Genomic DNA, 6,457 nt, shown 5'->3' with positions numbered 1-6,457 from the left:
CTTACTAAATATCTAGCACCAGCAAGGGCACATAAAGAAACAGCCATATCCCTGAACTTGGAGTTTTCTATTCCTATTGAGGAGAAACACATAAAAGAGGGTGAGAAAATAAAGCGATAGTTTACATTTTAGGAGAAAGAGAAACGTGTGTGTGTCAAAGAGAGTATGTATATGAGGTTTCCCCTCAGAGCTCTCCACCAAAATACAACCTTTTTGAAGGGGCTTTAACGGACGCCTATAAAATTCATGTGTCCAGCAGCATTCTCAGATGGATACAAATCTGTATTCTGCAGCCCAGTTCTCAACTATTCCTGTTAATGCGAGGCAGACCACATGGATAATTGAAAATCCACAGTTAAGAGCAGTAATATATTCCTTCCCCTTCAAAAATTTGGCCCAAGTATTAAATAAATAGAAAAATTGGTCTGTGATCAAGTTGCTAATAAACTGTGAAATGTCCAAAGTATAGGGCAAGAGAGAACACCATCCATTAATGCCTTCCTGAAAAAACAAAAACCCCACAATAGAATAAGTTATGTGGATACTCTCATACAGTAAAAGCTTAATTTGCACATTTACTTTGTGACTTTTGGTCTTTAAACCCACAAGGTTTAATCTATCAGCACACACACACACACACACACACACACACAGACACTTTTGGACTAGTTGCATTTTCTCAATATATTTTGTGATAAAAAAATGTAATAGCACTGTATAGGAATAGTACCATATAGGATATGGTACTAAGATGCCCTATTCAGACCACCACCCGCGCAGTTACCCTGAGGAGAAACCATCGTTCCGTTGACTCCGACCTCTATGAAAGACCCGCTCCACAGCTGACACGCTGCATCTGAAAGGCAGCCCTTTCAACTCTGGTGCTGTCTTCCTACAGCCACTCGCTCTGCTGCTTCCTTCAGCTAAGCCTTGCCTTCCTCTCGCGCCCTCATCCTCTGATATCGTGTCTTTCTTGTTTCGTTTGTTCCAATATGGGTAAAATATAAATGTTATCTTTACCCATACATGTATGCAAACATGCTTAGCTCGAACAAAAGGAGAAAAACTGAGGAGTAAGCAAGCGAAATATGGGCAAAGATACTGTGCTCCTAGCACCTCTCTATACTGTGTGGAAAAGGCAACAGGAGAGTCTCTTCCCAATTAGAAATCTGCTAATCAGAAATTCACTGGGAACCTGGGAAGTCATCTATATGCTGTGCTACAGCTGCATTCTGTACCCCTTCTTCCACCTGTACAGGCCAGTCTGAATGAACTGCCTGTGCATTTTTCAGGCAAGATCTTATCACAGGATACTCACATGGAGATGAGAGGTAGAGTATGGGGGGATGGGGATGAAGGTGATAGATGGGAAAATTCCATCTGGTTCTTCAACGCCACTAACAGAAAAATCCAAATACATAGAATCCGAGGTTCACACTTCTGGCAGTGAGGCAACATGTGCGAGCAACTAACATACTAATCTATACAATGATCCTATGGGATAAGCTGTCTGGTCTACCTTTGTATGCCTTCACTTTTCCTCCTAAACATCACACACACACACACACACACACACACACACACACACACACACACTGCCATGAATACCATGATCGTCTGATAGGTGTCGTATTCGTTGTGGCTGTCATCAGTTCAGGAGAAAGGACAGCATAAGTATATGATAAACCCAATGTTAATGGACCAAATATTTTCAGAATGACTTGTGTACATCCCCGGGGTCAAATTCAATCTCCAGAAATCCACGTGCAGTTTCCATAGAAATAGCTGTAAACACAAAGCAGGGAAAAATAGCTGTAGTGAGTCTTTTTCTCTATTGACATATGGCCTTTATTCTCTGCTGGCTTTATCTTTTGAATGGCAAGTTTTGGCTTGGTTTTATGTATACAATGGAACTCCATCAACTCACACACACCTTCAAGAGACCTGTAGTAAAATGTTCATTGTGCAGATCCACAAAGAAGTAGAAAAACTTGGCAAGAAGAAGCATATCAAAGAAGTTCATGAAACACATTTATTTTATTGGGCAATGAAATAAACCCAAAACAACCAGACCTGGAAAGCGAATAAGATGTAACCTCAAAGTAAAATACATAGTTAATAAAGATGAAGTTGTCAAGCATCAAGCATCAAGACAGATGCATATAAAAAGGCCCTTGGCCAAGTTTCATGTAGGTAAAATATCATGCAGGCAATGAGCATGTGCAATCACAGGCAGGTGTACAGAGTGTTAACAGCAGAGCAGGAATGAGTAAGAGGGTGTTTCCCAATTAGTGATGTCCACGTTTTCATTTCTCTCCAAGAATATTTTTTATTTCCTCAAAAGAAGAAAATGGGGGAAAATTAACCCTTACTTTTTAAATAAAACAAATAGCAATGATTCTTGTAACGGACACATACCCTGTTATGTAATATACTTGAACCGATCGAAACAGGATTAGAGGACATAATTATATAATAAATCAATATTTTAATTGCAAATCTGCTTTTATGATAATGTGCATAAACATCCTAGTAAAGTAAGACTTTTGTCCAAGAAATAAAACTTAAAGTTTTGTTTATGTAAATGGCTCAGAGCATAAGTGAAATTCACTCCAAAATAAACGTTGTAAAAATCTCATAAATTTCAAGTAATCCACATTTTCTTGCAGCATGCATTTATAGATTTACTGCATTTGTTTTTAACCATACACCACACTTGCAGTCCCGAAGACCATTCTAGTGAAAACTTTATGATGGCTTCGTGAATTGGGGGAAATGAGGACATTTCCAGGCCACCCCAGCATGAGTATAGCTTATTATAATGACTTTTAAAGTACAGTTGAAAAAAAGATCGATTTAAGTTGTTTTTTGACGAGGGCTTTTAGAGAATTGACTTAAAAACATAATTAAAACATGACTTTATGATGCTACCGAGCGGTATATGGTTTACACAAAGATTGTAGTGCATCTATTTGACAGAATAGAGCTGTTATCTGCTTCCGTGGTTTCAATTACTAAGGGAAGAATGGCAGTTCCTCACACCTTCTGCTGATCTGACTGTGGGAACCAAGACTGAATGGAGGATTCAGGAATCATTAAAAACATGAGTGGGGAGAGGGAGAGAATTTTTGCAACTTAGAAATAGTTTTGAAAACAGCAACAGACTCATTCTTCTACACAAAAGAATCCTAAAGTTTGAATTAAAAATGAATTTTTATGATTAAGGTCTGAAAAATCAAAATGGAAGGGGTGAGTTTGATCAACTTAAGTTACAACTAGCCAACTGTGCTCTGACTAGTTCCCTGCACGTCCTAACTCCTTAGGAAGACTGAAGGCAGTCTTTTGAGGTCCGATCGTTACCTGGCTCCATAATGCTGCTTGTCTATCAGATTCTAACAAACTTCAAACATCTTAAGGAAAGCTTAAAATGAACCACGAGTCACTTAGACGCAGTGTGTCAGTAGAGGTCTGTGCTTCTAAAGGAAGGATGTGTTTACAAGGGACAACTTGCAACCTCTAGATGTCTAATCACAGATGCCCCAAACTGGGAAAGAGTGTGTTTCCGAAGTTGAGACTATCAGAACAAATCATGGAAGTCATCTCTGGCTTCACGGAGAGTCCATTCAGGGTGACGCCAAGGCTCTAAGGAAGACACTAGTCTTTGGTTTGGACAACAGGAAGTAGTGGTGTGTCCGCTGAGCTGTGATTCCTGTTGGCAACCCAGAGGAGACACAGTCCCACCATCCAGGAACCTACCCCTCAGAATAAGTAAGAGAACCACGTCAGCATCATGAGCTGGCCTTGACAATGCACAGGCACCTCATGCAGATCAGCCTGGAGTGAGTGGCTATGGGGCAGCGGTTCTCAACCTGTGGGTCATGACCCCTTTGGGGGTCAAACGACCCTTTCACAGGGGTCACCTGATTCTACACTTGATCTTAGCCAAAAGGCCGAGAAGCGATGCACCCGAGTCATAAAAGTACCAAAACTACAGTGATGAAGTAGCAAAGAAAATCATTTTATGGTTGGGGGGTCACCACAACATGAGGAACTGTATTAAAGGGTCACGGCATGAGGAAGGTTGAAGACCACTGCTATAGGGGGAGAGGTGCAGAATTCACTGGCTATACAGCACGCATCCAACTCCCTCAGAACAAGGTCCCTCACACTGCCAAGGCGTTGTTCCAGTGTTTCAAAGCCATCGGAAGTGCACGGAAGGACAGTGGCAGGGTTTCATCAAGGGAGGGAAGGCTTTGCTTCATTTTTCCAGAAAGAGAAGGGTTACACCATGGAACACAGAAGATGGGGCCATTAGCCTCTCGGTCACTTAGCTGTTGAGAGAAGCCATCAAATCGATGTTCTAGAAACAATATGAACATTCTATAGATGCCATAATTACCAATCTATAAACAACCTCTGCATTTTAAGACACAACAATGCTTAAAAATGCAGGCAATCACCAGCAGCATGGACATGATGGTAAAAAAGCATTAAAGAATAAATAAAGTCTATGGAGAACAAAATAGGGTACTTCTGGAGCAAATAAAAATTAAATAAAGTTGTCATTCTCCTTTTATGTTCAACAGCCAAATCAATTTTTTAAAGAGTTTTAAATATATAGTTTAGCTCAACATTCATAGAATTCCTCCTAGAAATCAGACACAAGACCAGATCCAAGGATGCAGAGGTGGACAGGTAGGATAGGGGCGTTTGAGTAGCATGACTGCCTCCCTGGTGAATTAGCTTTAGGTGCACACCTGATATAAAGTTTCTTTATAAAAATATCAGTCTCAAGATATTCCAGAGTCCATCCATTCAGTCCAGGAGACAGGAACACTCACAAAAAGCTAACCATACGTAAAGGGACTTGCGGTTCCAAGGGAAATCGCGTTATACGAATGTCTGCACTTTGTCAGGAGATGCACTGTCTAGGTAAACATGGGCCCATTGTGCTTACTAATCTGTAGTAAACAATTTTATATTGTTTCACCACATCAGAGAGTCTGCTTCTAGGTATAGCTGGAATCTGTCTATCTCCCAACCCCACATCACTTTACCAGGGAATCAAAGCTTCTTTTCAAATTTACAATCCCTGACAGGGACAGAGTACCCAGTAAGCAAGGTAAGCACAAACTTACTTGTGCTTGCTTACTAATTGGTACTGAACAATGCTTACTGGCTTATCGGGTAAGATAAGACTCTTCCTCCTTGGAAGAGTCAATGCACTACGTTTAACCACCTTGGGGCACTTGGTTTCTATGTCTAGCTCGGTAGTGGCTCCTTTGTGACCCTTCCTTGTCAACCCCACTCCCATTTGCTTTACTCAGTGGAAAATAGGGCCCTGGGTATAAAGTGAGGTCATTGGGCTTGATAAAAAGAGAGGCAGTAGTCATTGACTTGAACCTTTCTTGGAAAGAGACCTGGTGATGCTGTGGGTTAAGGGTTGGGTTGCTAACTACAAGGTTGACAGTTCAAGCCCACCAGCTGCTCCACTGGAGAAATACAAGGCTGTCTATTCCCTTAAAGATTTGTCTTGGAAACCCAATATAGTGTCACTATGAGTTGGAATCAACTTAATGGCAGTGAGTTTCACTTTTTTTTTAAGGATGAGTTAAATGAGTATAAAATTCTTTACTTTTTGAAGGAAAGATATTATGAAAACAGATATTACTGATAATTGTAACTAACATAAACATTTTAAAATTACATGATTCATCTGTGTTCAAAGAGTAATATTTCCACAAATAGAAACAGTAACCCGTTTTTAGAATAGAAGAAAATGACCCTTCAAAGTAAAGTCAGCAGTATGATGCTGTTGAGAATTGGCTAAAAGAAAGACTTCCTAACAGTTTAAAACAAGCTTTAAAACAAGTGCTGCTTTTCTCAACAATACTGTGAATTTTTTAAAAATCCAAGCACTCGTTATGTAGAAGCCACAGCAAACACTAGAAAAAGACCGTTTATATCACCAGCTGTGTGGTTTAGAGTGATCACTTCACTGTTATCTAGACAGCTTGCATGGCCTATGTAAGTTCTGGGGCAATAGGTCTCTGAAAGGTAGCATCTTCTCTCTAGGTTTTACTTACTTCAAACTCCTGTCGTAAAATGTAAATTGGGGTAGTGACGTGGCGGAGGGTGAGCAGTGGGATGAATTAAAGGAATAGCATTAAAGAAATCAGCACAGAATGTTTTTATGTAGTTGATCCCAACTATTATTTGAGAAGTATGAATAGGATGAAAAGATTTTCTCTATTCAGTAGTTTCAGTTAATCCTGAGCCCAAACATTTGCCCAATGAACGTTAGATTATTTTTATGTTAGCTATAAAGCTGTCAGTCCTCAATAAACAGATCTGTTCCTGGTGGTTTTACCTCTGCTGTCAAAGAATCGTCAATATGCATTCTGACTCTTTAAATAACACACACACACACACACACACACACACACACACACACACA

General features: G+C 40.1%; 1 protein-coding gene and 1 pseudogene across 3 annotated transcripts in view; both read right to left on the bottom strand.

The window, feature by feature from the left end:
- Window positions 1–6,457, bottom strand: part of SLC25A21 (solute carrier family 25 member 21) — a 459,237-nt gene that overhangs the window by 153,142 nt on the left and 299,638 nt on the right. The gene's annotated exons all lie outside the window — the stretch shown is intronic.
- Window positions 3,871–3,962, bottom strand: LOC115868788 (annotated as a pseudogene).

The sequence above is a fragment of the Echinops telfairi genome, unplaced genomic scaffold (genome assembly GCF_000313985.2).
Source record: "Echinops telfairi isolate 266 unplaced genomic scaffold, ASM31398v2 ScPeMD7_18;HRSCAF=68, whole genome shotgun sequence".
Classification (NCBI taxonomy): Eukaryota; Metazoa; Chordata; class Mammalia; order Afrosoricida; family Tenrecidae; genus Echinops; species Echinops telfairi.
This window is presented reverse-complemented; position numbering and strand designations above follow the sequence as displayed.